Source organism: Malaya genurostris, chromosome 3 (assembly GCF_030247185.1).
Source record: "Malaya genurostris strain Urasoe2022 chromosome 3, Malgen_1.1, whole genome shotgun sequence".
In the NCBI taxonomy this organism is placed as follows: Eukaryota; Metazoa; Arthropoda; class Insecta; order Diptera; family Culicidae; genus Malaya; species Malaya genurostris.
In genome coordinates, this window is record NC_080572.1 from 252,235,034 (window position 1) to 252,262,863 (window position 27,830).

General features: G+C 38.4%; 1 long non-coding RNA gene across 1 annotated transcript in view; it reads right to left on the reverse strand.

Moving 5' to 3' along the window:
- The window catches only part of LOC131439002 (uncharacterized), a 101,517-nt gene that overhangs the window by 48,746 nt on the left and 24,941 nt on the right, over nt 1-27,830 (reverse strand). The gene's annotated exons all lie outside the window — the stretch shown is intronic.

A 27,830-nucleotide genomic window follows, 5' to 3' on the forward strand; every position in this document is an offset into this window, starting at 1 on the left:
TCACTTGAAAAATGTTGTCGACGAGACAAACTCACTCATAGTTGCAGCATATGAAGAGGCTTGTCCACTTCGGATTGTGCGAGCTAATAGAGGAACTCCTTGGTGGAATGCTGAACTTGCTAGACTAAGGAAACTATGCAGAAGAGCTTGGAATCACCGACGCAGAGATGGGTCGGAGCCATTCGTGTCGGCTCGAAGGGCTTACAAATATGCTGTTCGATCGTCTGAGCGAAGTGGTTGAAAAAGCCTTTGCACAAATGTCTCTAGTCTCAACGAGGCTAGCAGATCGGTTTCTTAAGAACTGGTGAGTACTTGTCTGATGAATCACTATCTTTTCAACACTCACTTTCCAGGATGTATGGAGCCATCGCCGACAGCTCTTCCCGAGACTTTTTCAGGTAGTTACGATTTTTGGGCCCTTGCTCGAAAAATTGTGATGATTGAATCGATCAAATGGGCAGTTGAGAGTTTTGCTCTCTACAAGTCTCCTGGAAAGGATGGAGTTTTCCCAGTGTTACTGCAGAAAGGGTATGAACATTTCAAACATGTTTTGAAGAAAACACTTACTTTTAGTCTTGCGACAGGATATATTCCAAGAGTTTGGCAGGAAATAATTGTCAAATTTATTCCCAAAGGCGGTCGCGACACTTATGAGGAAGCGAAGAGTTTCAGGCCTATAAACTCTTCTTAGAACATCTTTCATAGTTTTCCTTCCAAAACATTCAATGTGAGCTATCCTCTTCGTGAGGAATGGTTATCTGGTTTTTGAAACGACAACTCGATGAACACATAGTTTGTTATACGGACGGTTCTCTGTTAAATGGTCGTACTGATGTCTACTGTCGTGAAATGGAGCTTGAGCAGTCTCATTCACTTGGTAAATACTGTACTGTGTTCCAAGCAGAAATCTACGCGATTCTGTGTGGAATACAATCGGCACTTCAGCAGAGAATCTGTGGTAAACTAATTTATATTTGTTCCAACAGTCAGACAGCTTTAAAGGCACTTAGTTCGAATGATTCACTCAAACTGAAGACCTCAGCATTTCAAATGCTGTTCACTTTTTATGGGTATCCGGCCACTCAGGTATTACTGGAAATGAATGGGCTGATGAGTTGGCTATAGCTGGTACAACGAATGATTTCGTTGGTCTTGAGCCAGCTTTATCACTTTCAACTAGTTAGATAAAGCACTAGATTCGTTCTAAGGCTGCATCCAAATTTGCCAGCTACCGGTGCAGCTTGGCAACTTGTGCTCAGAGAAAAGCATTTTTACCAGATTTGAATCTGAAAATGTCGAATTGTCTACTGCATTTTTCCAGTCATCATTGCAGTATTCTGATCTGACCTTTGACTGGATATTGCAGTGCAGAGTATTATTCGTGTGATTTGTGTGAATTCGATTACGGTACTTCATATCATCTGATATGTCACTCCCGAATTGACGCAACTGCGTATCCGGGTTTTTGGTTCTCTATACATGGTTTATTCTGTGTGTGGGGAGCTAAAATTAAAGGATATTCTATCGGTTCTCACCCAATGTGGTAAGGATCTATAGTCAGAGAGGTTCAGCGTTCCTTCTGTATTCGTTTCTGTATTGACCTTAAAAGGTTTAAGCAGATTATTTGGCATCCCTTGTGGGGTGAACCAAATCTACGGATTTGACTTCAACGAAAAGAGGCATCACTGTTGATGACTACTTCTAGTGCTTCTTTAACCGATTATACTGGTTAGTTCCAAGGAATTTGCTTCTCTCTACATTATAAGTTATTTAATTGGGGTTACGGGTATAGCGTGATGGGATAGTCGATGCCTTTCACGCAGCCCGCCTGGGTTCGATTCCCAACCCCGCACATAGGGTCAGAACGATTTTCTGGTCCGAAGAGGCGAATGACATAAGATGTTAAAAGCCTCTATAATTGAAACAAAAAAAAAGTTATTTAATTTCATCCGGATTCGAATTCAATTTTGTGAACATAAATGAAGTCATCCTCGAGATAATTGTAAACTGGATGACTGGACTGGTTTTAATAAACTTGAAATCAAATGAAAAATTCTACAAACCCATAGAAATGTTATGAATTTTATTTGGAGTTTCGACTTTCGGTTCCGGAATCACAGGGATACGCAAAAAAAAGTGAGCGAGTTTTGGCGATGAAAAAACCGAATAAAGTCCTCTTCTCGGCTCCAGAAGTACCAGAAGCAATTCTCAAAAACTGAATTCACTTAATTTTCTCAGAGATGACTCAACTGATTTTCAAAAAAGGAAAATTTTCACTAAATTTAACTCAAAACTGTTTCAATTTGTTGATAATGTTAGTTGTTGGCCAAACTAACTGACCTTGATTATACTGGTTCCCGGTTCCGAAAATACTGATCAAAAACTCCAAAATGGAACTCGCTGCCTTTTCTTTGAGAAATCCAACACGATTTTCACAAACTTAGAACGGTCATACGGTCTTCTAGAATGTTATTGAATTTCATCCGAATCTGACTTAAAATTTAAAATTGTCGTTAAAAGTAACGATGCAAAATGAAGCAAAATACTACTAAATTTTCCTTAAAACTGTTTCAATTCATAACTTATGCTAGTTTACGCTCCAACAATGAAGAATGAAGAGCATCACAGCAATATTTATGAGATCATGAGTAACATAAAAAAAAAGTCACCACCAACAGGTTTTTAGATACATTTTCAAGCCATCTCACAGTTGGCTCAACCGATTTAAACAGTTTTAGACTTGTTTGAAAGCTATTATTGGGGCATTGATCAAGTACGAAAGTTGAATGGCAGGTACTTCTAGTAAATAGATATAATGATATGAGTGACGTAACCGACATACTGCGCTTTTATTCAATGCACTTTTGTTACCAGGAATATTAACGAGTAGGTGTTAAAGCACCTTTTAAGGAGTTATCAGAATCGATCTGGAAAATTTTGTATATGTTCTAAAATGTTTTAATAATTTGTTCTATATTAAAAAAAACATGACATGAATGCCAAGAGAAAGTTGTTATCATACCACTAGTTGAAAGTTGGAGTTAAAAGTAATTTTTAAAATCTCGTTTCAAATATTTGTAGGTGCCGCCATGTCTACCGTTAGATTTCGTCACTTAATATTCAGTTGTAAAAGTGGCATTCGTAGAAGCTGGAGAAAAAAGTGCGATAAAATTTTGCTCGTGCATCGCGAAAATCCGAACTACTCGCACACTTTGTTGGTGAAATAGTGGAATGTGGTCAAATCAAATCAAAGTGATCGGAGTACGTCCACTCAATGACATCAGCGGAACAGTAGTTTCGAAATTGTGTTCTTTCTTTCATTTGCCCTTTTAGTCATTTGCGATTTTCAGTGAAATTCCCATAGTATGCAGTGCCGGTATTCAACCGAAGCTTTGAGAATCGAAAATGACAGAAAAAGGTTTCACGATGACTTTTACCTGTTGGTGCTCGAATTTGCAGTGGTTTTGGTGTCCAAAGAGGTTCTGGGATGTGATTACTTCGATTTGTTTTATTTTAGTCACAGATTTTCAATACATCGATGCAAGAATGATGAATTCTGCTGATTCTTCCTGTAGACGTTAGTTTGGTTTCGTATTGTCGTAGAGGAAAGATTGACGTTGTGATGTCCAGACTCATGTCCAATCACTACACGTTAGATGCACATCTCCTTCGAATTGGGCTCTCCGAGACTAATCATTGCGCTTGCGGAGAAGGTTATCGGGATATTGATCATGTCGTTTGGACATGCGTGGAGTATCGTGATGTCAGATCTCAACTAATAAATTCTTTGCGTACCCAAGGTAAACTATCCAATATCCCAGTTCGAGACATTCTTGCTTGTCGTGACCTTTCATACATGAAACTTATTTATCATTTCATAAAGAAAATTGGAGTTTCAATTTAATAAAGGCCCCTTTTAAGACTTAGTTCTGATCCCAGCTGCGTCCATGAGTTCAACCAATAGCTAAATTAGAAAGATTGACGTTGGCAATTATACTCTCTCATTTTTTCAATGAGAAACGAAAATGGTTCGCCTCTTTTTTTTTTGTTCTGGTGTCGTCGGTCTTTTACGAATGAGACAGCAAAATGATGCAAAAAGGGGTTGTTGGAATGGTTTTATTTTATTGCGAACGCGTGACAATTTTAAGCTCCTGGTCACTAGGACAGTCTACATCTGTGCAATGAGATCAAAGCGAAACGGACTGGAAGATGGTGGCAAATCGATCAGAGTCGCGGAAGCCGTATACATGAAGTTTGATTGTGTGGTACAGAATGATAAAATCTACATACCTAGAACAAATCGTGCAAACCTCCTTTTTCCGAGACTGATAACTTCAAGCATAAAAAATGACGAATTTTTACCGCGTGTTAGATCAACGTAATAATGCATTCTGACATAATTTTATGAGCTGAAACATGTAAGTTTACACACCTGCTTGAAAAACAGAGTAGGTACACTCTAAAAAAAATTGAATTTTACTGGTGACCTAATCCCTCATACGATGTAATTCATAAAGACCTATTTTGTCAAATGACGGAAAATTTTATTTGTAATGGCTTAATGTTAGATGAGCTTGAATTTTACTGGTTTCGACTGTAACTTGCGTTCTACTCGCACTAGCAGATGCATGCTTCTGTGGCTCAGTCGATTATCAGACGAACTTGTGATCCAATGATTCTCGGTGCAAGTCGCGGTGGGTCTTCTTTTTTTTTGATTTCAATGAATTTCATGTCATGGAGTTTTAGACACAATATTAAATGTTCTCCCACGTAAATTTGCGTGAATTGCGACGCTCCATTTATGTGCATCTAATAAGATGTAAAAATTTTTAAGTGTGTAGGACTCAAACTTGTATTATTCTTGTAAAATTGAGTCATTTTACGAATTACGTTCTTATGAATTACACAGAAAAGCGACATTTACACTGCGGTAGAGACCATAAAATAAGCAGTATTTATGTACAGAAGTATCTGAAGAAACGTCAGTTGTTATTTTTCTCGAGAATCACAATTGTTCCGTTCTATTTTTGGTGGATTTGGCCTCTTGCCATTACGGAATAAAGCCATGGAGAGGCATGCCGCGAGCATTGTTCAAATAGTGCCATAGAAAATTGGCTGACCAACAACTTCATCCAGTTGCTCAGTGAGATGCAGTTCAAGGTACACTGGCGTTCTGCAGCGAGGAAAGTGACCGAGGAGGCTGTTCATAGTCTGATTGAAGGAGTCAAAGAAAAGGCCCGAAAATTGGTCGAATATTTCGATTGCAATATTCTTCACTGTTGACAATTTCATCTTCAAAAAGTTCAACGAAACGAATCCAAAATTTTGTTTCAACGAATCGTGTAACACCAATCCAACATCAGCTCGAAGCCAAACCGATTCAACGAAGCTCCGTTCCCATCAGCTTAACAACAACATCCAACAGCTGCAAAACTTCCTAGAGCCTAGATACCACAATTGGAATCCGTGGGAAAAAAATCGGATTCTGATAGCCTAGTGATCGGCATAAATTAGCCACCCAGGCGAATCCTGCAGTGGTTAAATTCTCTAGCAGTGAATTCCGGTGCGTAAACCTGCGACGAGTGTCTTCCAAAATAGGATACCTGGCGAGGATTGGAGACTGTGAGAACCACCAGCTTTCATTTGAATAACAAACTGTCCGGGACCTCGGGAACGACGGGAAACGACAGCAAAGCCGCCCGAGTAAATCGCTCACCGGAGGCAGCAGAATGGGAACGAAAATAATAATAAGAGCACTCTCAGCACTTTTGACAGATCGTGGTTAGGGTTCGCGAGTGTGTACACAGTTTTAAATATGTTAAGTAGATTCCTGTCGACTCTCCGGAATAGCGATGGATCGAGAGGGAGACAGAGAGCGAGTAGTCCCTCGGAGGCGACCTGTATGGTATGTGCGCGGAATTGTAAATACACTATTTTGTGCCTACATTTGAATATTTTCTGAATGTTTACCACGTGAAAAAGTTCGGGGTTAGAGACCCCTGGCGGGAAGGCATGAGGTTCTCATCGAAAGCAACCTGAAAGGTGCATAAATAAAAATCAAATAGATAAAGATGAATGGTACCAGCAAAAGCAGCAGCAACAAACACACACACTCAAACAAGGCGGTGTCAGTCGACAGGAGGGGAAAAGGTGAAATGCATTCGCGTTGGAATACAAAAAGCTGAACTGAAAATCCACCGTAAACTAAATCTATTGTGATGTAAATCGGCAAAATTAAATTCATTCTTTGGCGCGATGCGATGCATCTACGGGCCGACCTTTTCCGGAGCCCCGGTCACAGTTATTGAAAAGTTTGGGAGAGAAAAAAAAACTGTACCGCCTAGACGAAACGAGAAGGGCATAGGAATTTTGACACGTTGCAGTGCGCGAGCAACGGTTGTAACTGTCACGGATTCGGATCGCGTCACGGTTGAACAATCCTGCCCGAGGGGTCACAAGCAGGACACTGGACATCCAGGCGGCACACTTGGAAGCGATCAGAATTTGTTTTTTTGTTCGTTCGTTCCAGCCGACTCTGTGGACCTGCCTTGCGCTATTTCAGTTCCACAACAGGCCAAGGAGGAGCACCGTTGAAGACGTAATTTATGCATCCGATAATCGTGTCCAACTCTTATGCTGCCGCAGCGGCACCGTAGTAGTCGTCATTGTCGTCGTCGTCGTCGGTGTCGGCTTACGAGTTCTTTCATCCTCCTCCGCCGCCTCATCCAGGTCGAGCGCGGAAGGCTAAATATTGCTAGCGCGGTCGCCTCCGCACGGCGGAACAGAAGGCTAGAATACCGACCGTGGCCAAGACTCCGATCCCGGCAGTCCAACCGGGGAAAGAGCACGGCTGTCGCATTTATCATATTGTTTTGATCATTAACATGCTGTGGGGTTTTCCCTTCGCAGTTCCCATCACCAGAGCTACCGACTTTTCATATTTTATAGTACTGGCAGGGAAAGATTTTGTTTGGCCGATAAGATTGAACTGGACAAGTCTGCAAATGCTACCGTCCAATTTGACATCCGGTGACACGTCGAACCAAAAAAAAAAAAAAAGGAGAGCTGTGCTCGGACTCCGCCACCACCGCGTCGACTACCGGCCGAATAGTTTTGACAGATGAGTTTGTTTACTGTTTTTCTTTTTTGCGAGTCAGACCGTGTAGTCAAACCGTTTTCTTTCCCGGGGAAAATGTCGGAAACCCGCAGGACGAAAACTAATAAATCCAATTATTCTCCAAAATGCACTTCCATCTGACTGCATACATATGTTTTCCCGGGGCCGCCAGAAGGCCTATCATTATCCTGGGGTATTAATATTTTTTCGGCAATTGAAGAGGAGTCAACCCGTGAGATCGTACGAAAGGAAACCCAAACCGACCGGAGGGATTAGGGGTAAATAATAGCATTTTGTGAGCTTTCGGTTTCTTCCGCACCTCTACCACGGGTAGGCACGGTCCGGAGTGATTCACGTGAGCCGCTCCCTGCACCATTTCCTAGTCCTGTTGGCTTTCGTCGAATGCCTAAACAAAAGGTGTGTTATGCCTTCTCCGACCGAAGGGAAAAAAAAGTAAAAGGGGAATACTTGCTGCTGCTTTGCCTCGACTTCGAAGGTTAAGAGTAGATAAATCTAAATAATAGGTTGTTTGCTCCGATACATCTAGAGCTGCTTGAGCGCCTGTTGCCCTTTAGGCTTTTACGGGTGAGTCAGGCCGCGAAAATTCCACTGCATAGAATGACTCGGCTGCTGCCAAGCTACTCCGCCGATCCGAACGAAATTCAATTCAATAAATAATAATCAGACCGATTGGTCCGCGCGCTCGGCTGCGAATCGGCTTTTGTAAATGGGGCTCACGGAAGCGGGAAGGGAATTTGCTTCCAACTACTCCAATTCCGTCAGACGCGAGAGCAGAGTGAATCAACAAAATAACATCTGCATATTATGCGTTTTTTGTTGTTGTTGTTGTTGTTGTTGCTGCTGCTGCCATTGCTGTTGCAAGTTTCCTTCCGAAATCCCTCCAGGGCCTCTTCGGCGGAACACCACACCATTTCTCGCCCGGTCGATGTCGGCAACTGGAGCAAACTGGCAGCTAGATCAGCAGGAAAACCGAGCAAAAACTGCACACACCAGACCGAACCGACTGGTATAGTGCTTTCGGAGCCATTATCTTCCTTGGCAGGCGTTTGCCTCCCTCGGCCAGACTCGGGAGCGCATTTTCTAATGATTATATTACGGGAAATTCGAAAAAGTGTTGAAAAATTAGAGTTCAAATTACGCTCGCGATCGAAGCATTGAGATAGAAACTACCTCATCGGCTGCCGGTTTCGGTGCAGGTTGATGGAAACACTCCGTCTCCGGGCGGGAACGGAAAATAATGACTATGATTGCGTACGATCCAGACGCTGGAGCTGGCTACTCGTTCCGACGCAGGTAAAAGTGATGTGGAAAGGCTACGGGTCGTTTTCTAACAGAGACATCAACACGAATATAGTTCAAATCAAATACGACGCCATTATTACGTTTCAAGTGGTGAATAAAAGTGAAATATATTTTGAAAGAAACAAAAGCCAACCATTCCGGAGTGCAAACCCAGGTGCCACCAGTCTAACAGACAAAACGCACCGAGACATGGCGTCGCTGTTTGCTGTAACCTGCAACCACAGATGCTGCTATCAAAGCAGCAACAAAAAAATCTACGCTAAACAGTACCATCAAACGATTACTCTTTCTATCTGTGCTTCTAGTTCTAGTCGACCCGAGAGGGCAAATATCGGGCCGGACTCGAGAGGGAACAGAGCAAAAAAAAATCCCATCGAGTAAATAAACATCGAAGCCTTTATTTGTTTATTAATTTACGTCTCGAGAGATGGACGAGAGACAGCCGACCGGGTTCGAGGAGAGAAGCGTAAGTGACAGCATGACTCTTTGAGTTTTTGAGTGCTCCAAGTCTTCTCGAAAAAAAGACGAAAGAAAAACGACGCGTTGATCGAGGCAAGCTTGGGTAGGGATAGGAAAATATTTACCTTTCAAATTTTGAACCGTTCGTTGCTCGTAGCAGGTTTTACCGCGTAGGAACACACAAAAGCGTAAACTTTTCTTTTTTTTTCATCCAACTGCTGGAGGAGCGACCGGCCAAACGCAATAGCGATGGAAATATTCTCGTTCAAGTGTGAAGCTTGCTTTTGACAGTTCATTCCTGCCAGAGACCCGGCCTAAAGTGTGCGCTAAATTGGCAGTTTTGTCCGTCGATCCGTTTATCATACTATCGGTATTCAATGCACGCGGGACACTTGGGACAGTGCCGTTCAGTCGTTTCAAATTAGCACTTCGGTGGGGCTGTTTACTATGCACGATCCGTTCCCTGCGGGACGTGGCTGTCAGTAGCGACAAAAATTGATTCTCCGGAAAGAAGCAGCCCAGCTCGAGCGCACTTCCTCCGACAAACCAAGAAGTTCCAGGCGTGTAGTGTCAGAAAAAGAAACAGAGCTGGCGCGCGCGAATGTCGTGAATGACAAAATATGAATAATAAAAATATTTTCTTTCTATTAAACTGTCAACCCGACCAAAAGAATGGCTTTGGTCGGCGATAAAGGATAGCGCTGCCTAACAGCCGAGGGGGCTGGATGGGGAACATAAATCATTATTTTTCAATATGTTTTATGGCGGGTGACCGAAGAAGGTGCGTTGACCCTTTTCCGAAGTCGTCAGCAGTTTAAAACCGAAGAAAGTGTTAAGGAATGTTGCTAATTTGCATACAACAGACCGCAGCTAAGGCTGTCGAGAGAAAAGAAGTACCAAGCATCTATCTCTCTTTCTCCCTTTCTAAGGTTGAGGTGGAAAATGCTTATCTAATTAATTTATCTAACTTTTTCTAGCTCGCTTCCATCTCACCAAACACCCCGGCGGACACTAAGTAGGCAGTGAAGAAAAAAAACAAAATAAACCGTGAGTGACGACGGTTGCTTCTTCGGGTTATTTTTCCTCTTTTGTTTGACAGACACATTGTTTACCAGTCAGCGGGAAGCTCGGTTCGAGTTTCGAGTAAATTGGCAGAGAGTTTTCGAGGACCTGGTGTGGTTTCTGATCACTATCTATATCAATCCGACGACGTGGGGTTCGTCGATCCATGGAAATTGGAATAATTTGCGTTTGGAAAATTGTTTCTCAGACCAAATCGTCACGTCACGTCACGTCACTTTCGGCAGCACGGAAATACATCCGTGCGGGTGATTTTCACGAATGTTCAGTGATTTGTTTCGGTAAGAGCTTCGATGAAAAATATGATCGCGATGAAGTTGGCAACAAATTTATGACGTTTTCACTGTAAGCAATAAGCAATGAATGGATTTGACAGCAATTGGAATCGGAAATGTTCAAATTTAAGTTCGGAATTCGTATCCGGAACTCAGATTCAGGAATTCTGAATATAAATTTTGATCTGGATTCTGGAACAAAATTTTAGATCTGAACTCCGAGTCAGGATTTTAGAAAGTAAATTTTAAATCAGAGTTTAATTTTCGAACTCAGTTTCAGAATCTAGGCTCAGAATTCAGATTCGGCATGCTGGAATTAAATTCGGATCTTGAGTTCTGGATCTAGATTTTTGAACTGAATTTAATTCTTCAGCTCAGATTTGGAATTCATACCCAACATTTTAAAAACTTCAATTCTAATCTTAAGCTGGATTTTGGCCTAGATTTTGGAGCTGAAATCTGGAACTGAGATCAGAATTTAGATTCTAAAATTTAGATTCTAGACTATGGAACTGAATTTCGGAAAATCGAATTTCGTATCTGGAAACTGTTTCACAAGTTCGGAATTCAAATTTAGAATTCAGCTTCAGAATTCAGATTCAGAATTTTGAAACAAAGTTTTGAGTTTGAATTTCTGAAACTTAAGACTTAAATGCAGGACCAGAAGTTAGATTCCAAATTTTGTTGTATTCCCAGAATATAGAATTCGGGTCTTAAGTTCGGTTCCAAAATTCGGTTTCACAATTATAAAAGTATAGCTGAATTCATGAACTGAATTTTGAAGACTCTTGAACTAAACTCCGAATCTGGTTTCCAGAACTGAGATTCGGAGTCGAAATTTGAATCCGAATTTCAGTAACTGAAATTCAGCTACCGACCTCAAACAGAATTCAATTCAATGAATTCAGGATCAGAATTCAAAGCCGAACAAGGATTCTGATTCAGTTCCAGAGCATGGGTTCAGTGATCAGCTCAATAATTCATTTTATTCGTTTTCACATCATCCGGTAATGTCTCTTATATTACCCACCCGCATTTTTTAATTGGAAGTCTATATTCAGTTAGTAGGATACATTTATCCATTGAAATTAAAATCTTCATACGATTGTTGGGAAGATATATTTACCTGGTTTAAGAACGTCGTCTTACTTAAGTTCGTCAGAATTGAGAAGAATTGACAAATTTGCAAAACATATCCAACAAGAGAACGACAAAATTCAGTCTGCGCTATTTTACGCAATTTTTACCCAAATTTGATATTTGTGAAATAAAATTTCAATCAACATTTGAGTTCTAATTACTCATTTTTTGACTCATGTACAAATAAATGAGTAGATTTTACCCAACCCAAACCCCCATTTTACGAGGGAAGAACATAAATTTCAGTTACTAAGGATATACTCTAAATTAGAATTGTTCCACTTTTTCAGTAGATGAGTGGGATCTTACTCTTTTTTGAGTAACTACTTTTAAGCGTGTGACATCAAGCAACCCCCCACATTATCAGACCCGAATGAATTCCGAATAAAATCCGAATCGGCGAGAAATTTTCATTCGGAATTCCATGATGAAATCATAATAAATTCCGAATCAATTCCAACTCCAGTGTAACAACCGATTCCGAATGAGTGAAATAGCGTAAGTCGCCTAACAAAATGAGCGATAATTCAATGACATTTATAATGTCACTGTCAATCAGGTTGATCGAGCAGCCAGAAACGAGCAGTTGGGTAAGAATTCATTACTCAATCGGCGGACAGATTCCACCCAGACGATTGGCTATTTCTGCCAGTCATTTTTGCCGACATTCTGCCAGAATTCTCATACATTTGTGTTGTACGCATGTATTTGTGATGGTTTTTTATGCTCAGATCACAGCTTGCTGTGCATTTGGCTGTCAGCTTCCGTTTGTTTACTTGTTTGTGCGGTTGAAATTTTGCGCTTTTTAAAATGTCGCGTATTGAAAAGGAAGTGAAAATTAAGGTTCTGGACACATGGCTAAGTGAGAAGGGTATTACTATGCGGAAATTGACGAAGCGGTTTGGAATTCATCATGCCAGTGTTAAAAACATTATTAATAAGTTTGGGGAACGTTATTCTTAGGATGAGCTACCAGGAAGAGGCAGAAAACCCGATTCTTCCAACCCGAAACTGGACCTGAAAGTTGTATCTCTAATCATGAAGAACAAATCACTGTCAATACGTGATTTGGCCAAAACAGCAGGAACGAGTGTCGGAATGGTCCAGTGTATCAAGAGGCGAAATCACCTGAAGACCTACAAGAAGTAGAAAATCTCGGAACAACGTGTAAAACAGAAGAAGCAAGCAGCAACAAGGGTCCGGAAATTGTATTCGCGTCTTTTGCAGTATCCGGATGCATGCGATTTGATGGACGATGAGACTTATGTAAAAGAGGACTCAAAAACCCTTCCAGGTCCACAATACTTTACTGTCCTCGTTGGGGAGGATGTGAGCGATGCGGACAGGTCGATTCAAGTGGAGAAACTCGGTCGAAAGGTACTGGTATGGCAAGCAATATGTTCCTGTGGTTTGAAGTCAACCATTTTTCACACTACCGGAACTATAAATGCAGAAATCTATCGACCTGAGTGTTTCCAGAAAAGATTGTTGCCTTTATATAAGAAGCATAGTACACCTCTACTGTTTTGGCTGGATTTGGCGTCGGCTCACTATGCCAAAACCACTCTCAATTGGCTTGCGGAAAGGGGTATACATTTCGTTGAGAAAAATATCAATCCACCAAATTGGCCTCAGCTTCGACCCATCGAACGTTACTGGGCAATCGTGAAGAGGGTCTTCAAGAAGACTGGTTAGGCAGCTGGGAACATGCAGGAGTTCAAAAAAATTTGGGCTCAAGCGTCCAAAAAATGCGATGCAACACTTGTCCGGAACTTGATGAAGAGCGTTCGATCAAAAGTTCGAAAACTCGTGAAGGAATAACTTAAATTTCATGCTCAAGTTTAACCTCGTACAATAAAGGATCAATTTTTAGTTTGAAATAAATATCGTTTTTTATTATAATTTGAAAGACAAATTTGTGGATAGCTTATTTTCGATACACTCCTTACTTACTATGGAAATGCTATATTGCCAATAACATTGGTTTCTAACACCAAACATACTCATATTTCAATCTCATTTACGTCGTCTCAAGATTCTTTTTTTTTTTGGTATGTACATGCGAGATTGACGAACATCAAATGAAGTCGAACGAAACAAGAATGAAGAGCGAAATAAACAAGACATGAACGGCGAGAGAATGACGAAATTTCGCCCCTGGGTAATTTTGACAGCAGTCGAAATGCAGACAGGCTTCTGCCAATTGCCAGAATTCCTCACAAGCGGGTTAGTTTGTGTACACCGAAAATCATTTTTACCTATTGTTTGAGGAGAAATCATACATTGTCGAGCTCATCTATAAGCTACCCAAAATTAGATCGTTATCTACTCAAACTGTGGCTTGATCATAAAAAATGGGTAGCGTGCTTTGTTATGGCAGAACACTTTGACTAAACCTGCATTTACCTAAATTTTGAGGTCATCACTCGTTACCTAAAATTGTTTTTGACTCAAAATTAGGTAGCGGCTGGTAAGAGTGTACAACAATTTAGAAGTGATGCCAAATTGAAGGATTCTTGTGAGAAGATAATCAACCGCAACCACAATCGTGAATGCATCAAATGAAGTTGAAGCGATATAAAACAATCATAAACAATGGTTGCCAGGATATTGAAACCATAAGTAAATCGTTTGTTTTTTCAAAAAAAAAAGAAACAAGTTTTTTCAAGAAAAAGAAACACATTCATGCTGTGGAACCAAAAAATTGGAGTCATTAAATTATTTTCTCATTTAATTTCATCAGCTGTCTTTCTTTGAGTGGGGGTACACTGACAATCACAAGAAACTTGCTTCATGTCTTCCATCGTTCATTAACATGATCGAGGATGGTGCAGGCTGTAGTCGCATTGCTAGGAATCCTCCAGTGCCCGCCGATGCGATGTATTTTGATTTTCCTAAACAGCAATATTTTAACAGTAACATAATAATTTACTATAGACGGCAGTCGACAGTCGGACAGAGTGAAACGTCCAAACATCGATATTTGTATGCTGGGCAATATCAATGAAATTGATTGCTGTACAAATAAATTGGTGCCTTCTTGTTTGGCGGAAACATATGTTTCAAATACAAACTAGACCAGAAAGGGGAGGATGGGCAGTTGTGGTGATGATGGTTGTTTTGTTGTTGATATTAAACTCAATCACCCGCTCAATCCGGCCGGCTCTTGGCAGTTTGGAAGTGCCACTGCCACTGCAGACGAGACCAGAACTCGGTTTGTCTATTATTATTATTATTTAATTTAATTTTAATTAAGCTTAATTCGGCCAGTAGTGCATTACCGAACTCCGGCTGGGTCTATTTGTCGGCTAGTCAGACGTTCGAAAATTGTTTAGTTGGGATGAAAAGGACTGGGAGGGGAAGAGAGGAATAATTTTCATCTCACAGCCAGTCGAACATCTGCCAGACAGTGTCGATACGCAGACACAGTCCAAGGCGAGGATTGCTTTAACTAAAGATTTGTCATTACCGTACATCGTGTGCATAAGTGAGAACTCCTTCAGTTCTTCGGCAGTTTGGTAGATCGTTTCGTGGGGTTCTATCGGATCTCCGAATCAGCTCGAGAGCTCGGCAGCGGCGGAAAAGAAATCGAAACGACCCGTGAAGAGAGTTCGAATTTTGGCGGGGGAAGCTGCCGCAGTAATAAGATCAAGACGAAGCAACTTTTAAAAGCCTGCTTCACTAGCCCACGGGAAGCGGGAAGAAGAGGAAGAAATTTAAGCCGTTTTTTAACCGCAGCGGGAAAGCGGCGGGCGATATGGATGGGGCGACGGTGAGCACGCCGGAGCGAACGAGAAAACACACAAAAAATAAATACTCCAAGCAAGAGGGAGCCAAGTGGATTTTATTACATTTTTTTTCATCCACTTCTTAGCGTACTCTTTATTTTTGAGGCAATCTTTTTTTTTTCTTCCCCGGTTTCCCTTTTGGCCCAAGAACCAAAACTCTTTCGAGTGGTGTTCCACGCTACACGGTGCGGTGCGGTGCGGTGAGGGTTATGTTTCGACGAGGTTCTTATTTTCATCATCATTCTTTCAACGTGCCTTTCCTCCGGTCGAGGTTCACGAACCGATCGACCAACGCTTAGGTCTCGGTTCTTCTCGTGTGGTTTTATGTTTAGAATGTCCCGCAATCCTTTTTCGGTCGATATTTCCCCTCCAGTCACAAACACCCAGAACTTGAGATCACCTCCACGTCTGGAGGCGGTTCGGGGGCTTCAGTTTGTCCTTGAATTCGAGTTCGATTGTGAGAGGCGAGGTTCAACGAGTTAAGACCTTCCGATCGATAGCACTTTTTAGTTAGACGAACATGGAATTTTCACGTCATAGACTTAACTATTAATTGTTAATTATTAACGCTGGCGTTAAGGTGTTTCTTCACGGCTTTTTTTTTTGTTACCCGAGTCAGGTATCGGTTGCCATGGCGAATGAATCGTATGAGCACACGTTTTTTTTTTGTCTCGCTATCGCTGCGGTTTGGTGCAACAGTCAACTCTCGGCGAACTGGTAGTGAACGCGGTGTCGGGAACGTCGAAACTGCACATCCAGCTTGTATCAATATTACTGCAAATTAACATATAAATTGTGCTGATGTTGAATTTATAAGTTGTTTTTATCGCGAGCGCGTTCAGCGCCCCCTCCCATTAGCCAATCCTTCGTTTAATATTATCGTTAAATTATAATATAAAAATACCAGCGACAAACCTAGAAGCAACGAAGCGGCGGAAGAAGATGCGATCATCATCATCATCATCAGCTTGATGCGCTGGGAGTTGGCGAATGGCACTCCCATGGCCTGAACGCCCAAACGTACGTTTCGCTCCACGGAGACCTTCGCCTCCAAGAAACCTCACCAAAAGGCACCTCCGGATAACTTCGAAACTTAATTAAAGAAGTTTGTTTTTAGCAGCGTGTCCTCCTGGCGGCAGGAAACGGGACGGGACGGGACGGAGACTGCACGAACGGCCGGAACGATCTCGTGCGGCGGACGTATCATAGTTCTCCGTTCGCGCTTACACGCATTCAGATAAAAAAAAACATCATCGCGATGGGCTTCGTCCGTCAATAACCGAAATGCTGGCTTTCAGTTCAGTCACCGCATAGGGGTTTGAGGCTGTGGGGTACCACCGGTGGATGATTAATAGCTCTTCCGTTAATTGGCACGCACATCTCGACCGAATCCTATCGCTAACTGCAGAGACAACGCATCACCGGGCGGCAGCTCGCAGTTTGTAGTCAATTAGTTCCCCCGACCGGGCCAGGAGAATAGTGGTGCTCCAAGGGCACATGACCGAAAGTGTGTCACTATGATTGATTACTTTTGGATCGTCGATCTGGTTCCTGGCTTTGTTTGATCCGCGAAGCTGAGCATAGCTGAGCGATTCGATTTTTGAACAACAGGTTGACTTCGACTTGTTTTTACCACGTTATCCCATCAAAATTAGACTAGTTTTTGTATCAGATCGACAGGCTGTTTAAAAAAATTAACCGTCTTCTTTGCTTTGTCATACTATCATTTCAATGAAAACTATGGATGGGTAGTATCAGTGAACGAATCGAAATCATGTTACTTTATGTAACATCTTAGTGTACAATGTGGTTGCCTACAAAAATGTGACGAATGAATAGATTTAGCAAATTTGAAGAAAGAAACCTGGAAATGGCAACCCTGCACGCAACTGCCAATCTAACCCGCTTGTGAGAAATTCTGGTAGTCGACAGAAGCCTGGCAAGATTCCGACAGCTGTCAAAATTTTGCAGGCGAAATTGCGTCATTCTCTCGCCACGTCAGTTCTTGCAAGAGCACTTTTTCTTCTTTTTTTCTATTCGACTTCATTTGATATTCGTCAATCCAAAAACGAAAACGAGTCTTAAGACCAGGTAAATGAAATGAAAATACTGGTATATTGAGAGAAGAAGCTTTCCATATAATATTTGGTAGTGCAAAAGCTGTCTTTGCCCTTCATATGAATTTTTTAAGGGAAAAAATAAAACCAAAGGCTCTGAAAATAAAGAACCGATTCAAAACTGTTCTGCCAGTCTTGTATGGCAAAAATCCGGCAGAAACAAAACCGTTAATAACCGCTAGGCAATATTCTCTGCCAGAAACAATTGTTGCATTGTTGCCAGACTCTTGCCGGAATTCTGCCAGCATTCCGGCAAAATATTCTGGTAGACGCTGCCAGGTGTTTGGGGGGAAATGTGCCAGACACATGCAAGCGGGAATAAATTTTGAGTACACTGAATCATAAATCAAATAAACATAGATTTCCCACTGTACGGTGACACTAACAGCACCTCTAGTTAGAAACGGGTGTACTATTTTCCATTAGCTACTGTGGTTGTGTTAAATGCGCAGGCAACTTTATGCATGCATTTCAGCAGCATTTACGCACCCATTCTCCACCAGACGGCGCTTTTGGTGTCACGGGTTGCTCGCCTACATTACTATTACACTGGGGAATCAATGTTTATTTGATTTATGACTGAATGTAATTAGCATTGACATTTGTGCTGTACTCATTCCCACTAGAAAATTAAGTGTTTAACATATGTAGTTCGATTCAATTGGCATATTGTCGCAAACCGTCAAACCGGTAGGAAAATTTCTAATTACTCCTCCTTTTCAACGATTTCTTATGAAAACGGGAAAATTCATTTGAAAAAATCATAGTAGAAGTTGAAGAAAAAGTTTTTACTCTGAAGTGGTAATGTTGATCTTAGTTCATTGTGCGAAATCTACCGTTTATTCAGAATAGAGCAATAAATTTTTTGATACCATTTGCCAAATGCCTGGAAATAACAAACAAAGTATCCAAAATAAATAGTACTCGATCGCTATACATTCTAGTACTCGAGAAATCAACATTACACTGGTTTCTGTTCAAAAAAAATGTTGATCCGAAAAAACCTAACCTTACCCAATTTCACATAATTCTTTAGATTGTCCATGTTCAATCGTAGTTTATACTAAAAAAAAGTAGTAATCACTTTGAAATCGATTTCCTTCTACTCCGAGTGTACTTTTATTGCTGATATTTATTTGTACTATTGAATAAACGATAAAAATGTTCCAAATCAGTACTGCCGATATGAAAATTTCCGAAAGAATCCTCCTTTTCTTGGTTCCATTTTTCATTGGCAGGTGTCGCTACCGGTTAATCAGCTTTGCGACAATGTGCCAATAGCGGAACACATCATATCTAAAGGAAAAACACATCAAAGCTAAGCGAAAAATAATCTAATCTTGCTTAGATTAGTGAATGTGCACATGAAATCAAACAAAAACCAATTGCTTTGGTTATGTATTGATATGAAACAGCATATTAATTAGAAGTGCTATTTGCATGTGCATCGATCGTGTGTATTTTTATCAGGGTACTATTCATCAAAACTTTGACGCTGCGTTTAATAACTTAATTTTAGGTGAAGTATTTCTAAGTAGTTTTCATGAGACACTTGAAAATATATACTCACTAGCAAGTTATATTTACTCAACGTTTGAATCGTATTGACTCGATTCCTACGGCTTACTTAATTTTAACTTACTGAAATCAAAATCAGGTAAAGAGAAGTCAAACAATAGGTAGTTTTCATTCCCTGGTTCAGTACAAATGACTTACACAGACTCACAAATAAAGAACCGTTAGATGTAATGTCACATAATATTATAAGCAAATTACGACAAAAATCGATGCAATCTCCAATTGAATCGATTCGCTCTCTGTATTAGTTAGTAAGTTAGTATATAAGTTCCTTTTCCCCATTACACAATACAAGTAGGTTTACAATTTTTCCTACACAAAAATCACAGCATTGCGGAAGCAAACGATGTCTTGATGGTAATAACCAAATCATGTATATAATAAGGCTGAAAAGTCACCACTTGTGGCTGAACACTCAATTTAAATCTTAATAACATAATTTTAACTCATATTCCCATAGATATTTAATTTTTTTAAAAAAAAAAGGTAGTTTTCATTTTCCGTGTACGCAACCTTCAGCCGCCCCGCTTGGTATTGATTTCGACAGTTGGCAGAAAACTGTCCTTCAAAATATCGTTGATAGAATTTTGTCCTACTTTTGCAAGGCTAACCGAACAGATTAGCCATGTGAAATGGTTAGCCTGTTTGGCATCATTGGTTTTGCACTGTTATGTCAACAGAAAAATGTTACAAATTTTAATTTTAATTTTTTTGTCGTGAATACGACTTACTTTACTATGGGGCGCCTTTTCAAAATTCACCCTCTGGGAGAGTGATAAGTTTTTGATCGAGAATATCTCTTGTTATACTTAACGCAACATAATTTTTTCTCCATGCTATCAGAAATATAATCAGGAATTTGTGAATAAGTTTCCAACAGTGTAAAATAACCATAAATAATTCAAAAACTATGTTTTCTCAAATGTTCGGAAACAATGAGGAAAACTCACCACGTATGCTTGCCTTTTTCGCACCAGGACGACGGTTTTGAGGTAGTCAGGCACATATCAGTTCCGATGTTCTACTGGCCGAGTGTAATAGGATTTGACCGAGGATTGTTATTTTTGTAGTAAGTCAGACGGAACTGAATATTGTGCTGAGTTCTTCCACCAACATTAGTAACAATGGGGTGGTAAACCTAGATTGTGGTCCACCTGAATTCTGAAGTTAATTTTAAGTTTCAAATTTAGTTTCATACTTCTATTTCAAAATTTAGTTCTAGTTTACAGGTTCAGAATTTTAACTATGAATCCTATTTCTGGATTTTGAAATTGGTTTCAAATTTAGTTCCTTATTCAGGGATTCGAATCAATTCAGAGATATGATTTAGGATTTTATCATACAGAATTAATAAACGAAATCCAGGATATGAATTTTAGATTCTGATTCTAAATATTAGGTCTGAACACCGAACCTTTATTCAAAAAATGAATTCAAAACCAGAGTTCAATTCCTAAACTAAGTTTCAGAATTTAATTAATCAATTCAGTTCCAGCATTCATTTCCAGAATTCAGAAACTACATGTTGGAACAGTGAATTGTGATCAAGATTTCTGGAACTAGATGCTGGAACTGAATTCAGTTCCTATATTAAGACATGGAATTCAAGTTTAGAATTTAGTTCTATAACGCAATTCAGAAAATTCTAAAAATAACTTCAGTTCCTTACTTCTAGAGCTAGATTTATGACCTGAGTTTTTGATCTAGATTCCGATGTATATATTAGTTCTTGAATTTTAACAGTTCTAAACATTGGACAAATTATGCAAAGCGGTTTTTTAGAACCACTAAAGTATTTCCAAAATAACTTGAAGAAGTTTATTTCTACTGAGTATCTAAATCTACAAAACTATATTTGTTCCGTGTTATTTAATTGTATGGTTGAATATGTTTGCCGTCAATTAGTCGTACTGTAGTATAGATGCATCGTTAAAATTCTGGGAGCGAAGCAATGAAAGTTGCAAAATATACAAAATCTAATACGAATGATGATCTTTATCCGGAATTGAGAAAGAAACATGTCAGTTTTATTCGTATTCACGTCCTCCAGTTATGTCTGTGACATTACCCACCCGACTTTTTTACCACGAAACGTCTTTTTCAAAATTCACTAATCACGTGAATATCTATGTATTCAAGCTAGCAATATAATTTTTCCTTCATACCTTCGGAAATATGTTCAGCAATTTTTGATAAAATTTTTAGTAGCATGAGATAATCACATATAAAGGGGATGGGTATGGCGTGATGGGATTATCGATGCCTCTGACCCGAAGAGGTGGATTACCTTAAGGTTGAAACCTCTATAAAAATCACAAATAACTCAAAATCAAGATTTTTAGAAATGGTTCGTATGAACTGTCATTAATTTGAAGTTCTGTGCCAAAAAAAAGGTGCGCAACGAATTATCGCACAAAGCGTATCGTGCAAAATTGACACATCGAAACACGGCACATTTTTACTGATTGAGTGCAGTGGGCTTACGACACGTTTTGTTCACTGCTTATAAACTATGAATATTTTTAATTCACTAATATGAGGGGACAGATTACTGTATGTTATTTAAGGCGGTCAAATTAAGTCATTAAATTTAAAATTTAAATGCTCTCATAATTGATTATTTTTGTCTATAGCAAAATTGCTAATTTTTTGCTGCGGATCAAAATTAAAACCTTTGGCATGATGACAATACTTCACGTAGCTGATTTCAACTATGCATCACTTCATAAAAGAACTGAATAATATTCCAAACAAGATCTATTTCTAAGATGTTCACTAATATAACTAGTTCTGGATGTGCATATCATCCCAAGTAACAAATGTAACTTATCGTAACTTCAAGATGTTGTACAATTGTTTTGGAAATATCGTTTATGTTCTATATGTTCAGAAAAATTTTAAAACATATGAAAATGGTAATGAAACTTATCACAATACTACCAAAAAATCACCGTAGGACAACTTTAAGTACGTCTAAAACAATCACTGTCTTGTCCATGTCGCACTAGTAGTTGTAAAAGTTTCTCAAAATTTTTCACATCGTTATGTAAAAGGAACTAACTATAACAATTGTGCAACTTATAAAACAAATTTCCAAAAAGCTGTCTTAATTGTATTGGACACAATATATTTAGAAATGATTATTAATCTTTTGTGGAAGAAAAATTAGCAAAATAAGGCTCTTCTCAAGATAAAAATTGATAAGCCGAATTACCACCTTACTGTGAAAAAAAAGTTTCTGTTAAACCCGCATAGTTTTGGCTGCCTCATTAAAATTTTAGGTAAGTGTGAGTAGTTTTTTTCATTTTTAGAAAAACAATGATATGAAATTCAAAACTTACAAAAAAAAAGTTGTGCAAGATTTATCTGTTTGAAATGAGCACAAAACTTACAAATACGAGAATATTGTCATAAAAGTTGAGGAAATACTACATACCACGCAATGAAAACAAAACTCAATAATCATTTTCATCTTACTGAAATAATGAGCAGATCTGACATCACTTTTGAACGAAAAGTTCAGTTCATAAAAATTACTCTCATAGTACTGCTTGAACAACTTGTTTGCACAACTTCAACACATGAGCTTGCCAAAACAATACACAAATTACAAACGTCAGACCCGTTCAGATGCATCACTAAACTGTATTGTTGTTTAATTCAACTAGTTTGTTTAAAATCAAAACAAAATGTATAATATTCATCTCTGAAATATTCACATGTTAATGTTTCCCATTATTTAGATAATATAATTCATTACGTTGTGTGAATCATTTTGTGTTCAACCTACTGTTACTACACAGAACATACTTCCAAGTAGAGTTTTCAATTTGAGTAACAAATTGAACGGTTGTTTTGAACAGCATTCACCAAGTAGCAATTCTCTTGTAGAGGCGCTTCGAGCAACCCAGTAATCCCTGTTGGGCTCTTGCGTTCGAGCTTTCATACAATGATAATTCATGCGTGTAAAGTCGTACGCAACGGAGATTTTCAACGGATTTTAACTTGTATGCTATGGAAAATATTGTAGAAAAATTCTTTTCCAAATATTTCAGGTTTCAATTTGATTAAAATCATCTGAAAATTTGTGGGAATGTTTGAAAGTTATCTTATGCATATTTTAAACACCATTCCGATGAATTTCGCTAAAAAGAACAGACGGTTATATCCAACAGAAATTAGTGTACAATCATCAAAACACTTTAATTTAAAGGCGTTTTAAAATTTCAGGCGTACAAATACATGTTTCACCATGAAAATGCAGCTAGTTGACGACTTTCTTTCTACAATAGCACAAACTATCAATTCTTAAAATATGTAGCATTATCATTTTTCATGTGTGGAATATTTTTAAAGATTCATGTTTGTAATACGAGCAGTTGTATTGAAAATCAAATGCGAAACTTATTCATTAGGGGCTGTCCATAAAAGACGTCATGCCGCAAGGGGGAGGGGGGTGTTTCACAAAACGTGACTCTTTGTGACAGGGGGAAGGGGGGAGGTTTTTGGAATGTGACGTCCAATATTTTCAATGAGCGCATTTTTGAAATACCTAATTATATTGCTGTTTTGCCCTATTTCCTGAAATAATCTCCACAATAAACGTTTACATTTTATAGGAAAAAAGTATTTGTTGATGTAAAAGCTTCTTCTTGTAAATTCGGAAATGAATGATGCAGGAAATCATTTCTGTTGTGATCAGCAAAAGTGCACGGAGGAGCGAGTAAATTAGCGAAATTAATAAATTTTGCCTAATATGAGTAAAAAAGAAAAAGATGCCTTCAAACGATTTAACTTAAGTTATGCACTGACAATGTTTTCAGTAATTTGATTTTCTAGCATTGATAATAGTATATCATAAGAATTTCTCTTATCTGATTCTGATGCAGTTTATTCAATTGTACTCCATTTGAAAAAGGGCGGGAGATCAACGATTTCAGACGTAGATCATGTCATGTCTTATCTTGATCATATGTGATTTTCCTCCACCAACATCAAATCAAGAATCATTTTAGCTCAAAATCACTACCCATTGTGTGACGGAAGATCAGTACCGATATTGATCGATGTGATTTAAAATTCACTGATCAACTGATCATGAAAAGATTCTCCGACAGTGATCTCGTTTTGATGAGGTTTTGATCTTTATTTTCTCAGCCCTGTTTGCTACACTAAGGAAATATTATTCTTTGCCTAAAACAATAATATATCTGTGTACCCCTAGGAGGAATAAAACAGATTATTTAAATGTCTCATCAATTCCAACTAAATACTTTTGTTAATTTATATAATTGATATTAATAAAATAATTCCGATGATTTTGTAGTTTTAGGGATATTTTTTAATCTAATGACAACATGTAATAAATCGATTTTTTTCCTCATATTTGTATGGTTTGTCATACATATTGAGAATGTATTGAGATGAATTTTATTTATTTTGAATTCGTGACATGTGACATACGGGGGGTGGGGGGTCTTTACTTCTGTGACAATTTGTGACAAAGGGGGGATGGGGAGTCAAAAATCGTCAAAAAAAGCGTGACGTCTTTTATGGACAGCCCCTTAGAAATTATGTTTGTTATGTTTTTGTAAAAATCAATACAATTCTTGTTAACATTACTTAGTAGTTTCCACGAGTTTCACAAATGTTTTTTTCACTGATTTTATTGTTGCATTTGTAAGGGATCGATGCATAAATATCAGTTGCAAAATCGCTTTAAATAAAGCAGACGCAACTAAATAAGATTTCTTTTACATAAGTGACGGTCATGTACTTATAAACGGTTTCACAATTGATTACCCAAGCTCATGTTAATTGTTGTAAAACACATATAATCTGAAGAAACTCATATTCCATTCCATTCCATTCCTTTCGTGGAATTTGGTCTTTTTCTGTTTCAACAGACTTCGCAGCCGATTTTTAGCGTACAGAATCATTGCATGGCTAGTACTATGAATCCTACTGACACTAAGAATCCTTCCAGGTCGGGGCTCAAACATACGACAGCTGGCTTGTAAGACCAGCGTCCTATGCATTGAACCGCCAACCCGGGACAGCAAAATTGCGCTTTTTCTATAAGACAACAGTTACCAGTATTGTTATATGAACTAACTTGTAATATTGCAAAATCAGCTTAAAGATATAGGACAACAACTTAGCATGTTACTTGAGATATCAGTGTATAAAACCAATATGCATAGGTATAGGTTTCAAATACATCAATTTAATAAATGTTTTTATACTTCCTAAAAGTTACCCCGAAAATACCAACATACGAATGTTTCCATTTGATTATGTCATACACCGTATAAGGTTTCAGCTTAGTTAGCCTCTACTATCCGAATGATAAGAGTTTTCGAATATTTTCAAGTTTTTCGGTACTTCTCTAGCTAAATAAATGTTGTTCATTTGAAAACCAGTGGAAGAGGAGACCAGCTTTCCAGTTGATAATATTTTTTATGTGGTATATTTTCTGTTCATCACTGTTTCAATAAATCAGCAAAATTTAATTTAACATAACTAAATACTACATTCAAGTTGAGCTTGGCTACAACGAAAAAAATCACATCAGAACAGAGGTGTCCTAATAAAAGTTATAGAAATAAAATCGGACATATCTGTACTTCCCGGTAAAATTAAAAAGATCCATTATGAAGATGACAGCATGATTTTCTGTTTTAAAATATGATGTCAGTTTCGACTTCAAGTGAATGGTGATAACTGTTCACCAATTTTAATAAAAATCAACAAAAAAATTAATGAAATTTAAAAATTCTAGTTTGATTAATTTCTGGATTTTTTCGTACGGAATGATAGCTGCTTAAAACAATGATAGGTATTAGAATTGCTTTGCTTTCGTTTCAGTCAAAAATTTTATATAATTTAGTCTGCTGTGCAGGGAACAGCAAACATACACAGTTAGAAAAATTCTTGTGACTTTACATCTTATAAGATGCACATAAATGGAGCGTCATATTTTACGTAAATTTATAGTCAAGAACATGTAAAATTGTGTGATTTGAAAATTACATGCTTGAAATCGAATGAAATAAGAAATAAAAGATCGATAGCAACAGCGCGACTTGAACCGAGAAACATTAGATCACAAAGCCCATCAGCTAATCGACTGAGCCATAGAAGCACATATCTGCCTAATGAGTAATTGATGGTAGTCGATTGTAAATTACTGTTATCTGTTGAAACAGAAAGGCAAAATTTCACAAAAAGAAATGTTATGCCAAGACTTTGCTCGATTGCGAATAACACTCGGATCCTGTAAAATTATGTACGAATGGAACATTGCGTCGTTTGTCAGTTATTATTAATTGTATCGTTTGCAGAATTATGTCGCATGTAAAATTCATAATTTGCACTCCAAACTTTAGTATTTTGTTTCAGAAAAATGATTTTCTGTAACTGATTCAGTAAAACATCGTTTGCTGCAATAAGCAATGAATGTCCAAGCGTTTATTAATGACATCGTCTTTACTGGAATTCTCGTAAAATGCTGTCATTAATTTCTACATTGGCTCACTGAAACATTCAGCAAAGAAGATTAATTATTTACTGATTTTTTGAGTGAAATTTGGACAGTTGTAAGTTGCTGGAACCTCAGCTAACAGTTTTTGCTGGATTTACATGCTGAAATTAAAGGCGGTAAACTTCAGCAAAATATGGTTGAAACTCGACAGTATAAATTAGAGGTGTACGGTTTTTTTCTCTTTAAAGAGATACAAATTTTCAACTTAAACTTCTCGGATAGAACGAAATCGAGCTGTAGATAAACTTCGAACCACATAGTTTTTTTTAAAGAACTTTGAGTCAAAAGTAAGTGTAGTAACAGTCTCGAGTGAAATATTTTGCTCACATGAATTTCCAAAATTCATTTGGAAAGCAAATTACTTCATAAGCTATCATAGCTAAGGGCAAAGCATGTTTGGCGACCTCTAGGAGTTCTTGCTTTTGTTTTGCGAAACATATTGTAACTTTTCACTTCGAAAGATTTAATAAAGCATGCGTCTCAATGCAAATAGGAGCAAAAATCCAAAACGTCATTTCTTTTCATAGCACTGCTTATTCCTTGAATTCTCGACGAACACATATTTTATCTACCACTTGTAGGAATCTGTAGAACCTGAATCAGAATTAAATTGTCAATGATACGAGGGATAGTCTGGTCATGTTCCGTATGAAAATGTAGTAGCCTGCGATTGATTTGCTTTTTACATACGGTAGAACTAACAGGATTTTTGCATAAAGTTCTAGAAACTTAGCACTCAACCAGGTTAACGTATTAAATGTTCGAGCAGGATTTCTATCATAGAAAAATGCTTCTTTTTGTTGAAAATTAGTCGAAATAGTAGAAATTTGAAGAAGAAAAAAATCCATAAACTGTTATCTTAGTGTTTTCCATGTAAAGACAAAAATTATGTAATGCCAAACGTATTGATTTATAGAAAGGAATTTTTTCGAGGTTTACAGAACATTTTCAACTATTGTAAGAAATAACTTAACAAACATGATTTTTCACGAAACAAACCTCCAGCGTTTGTGCAGAAAAAAATGTCACTGAAAATCTCTGTTTCGAAGGTGCTTATTTGGTTAATTATGTGTTTAAGAATTTGACTAAAGAAATGCGAACACCACAGAACATAACCAATTCCTACTAGCCAACAAATAATTGGACTATTCCACCGTCAACACAAACGGATGAAATGCCGTCGGTACTTGCGGTACTTCCGCACGTGGAACCCGAAAACCGAAAGTCCTTCTCGCCATTAATTCGTCCCAAGGCGCGCCATTTCCGGTCAAACAAAGAAACAAACCATCAACCACAAAACCCATTTTGGGGCTACTGCAATTAGGCTCACTTAGTTAGTACCACAAGCCACACTTACAGTTTTATTTTTTGGCAAACTGTCCGGGATCCTGTCCTGGTGAAAAAAAAAAC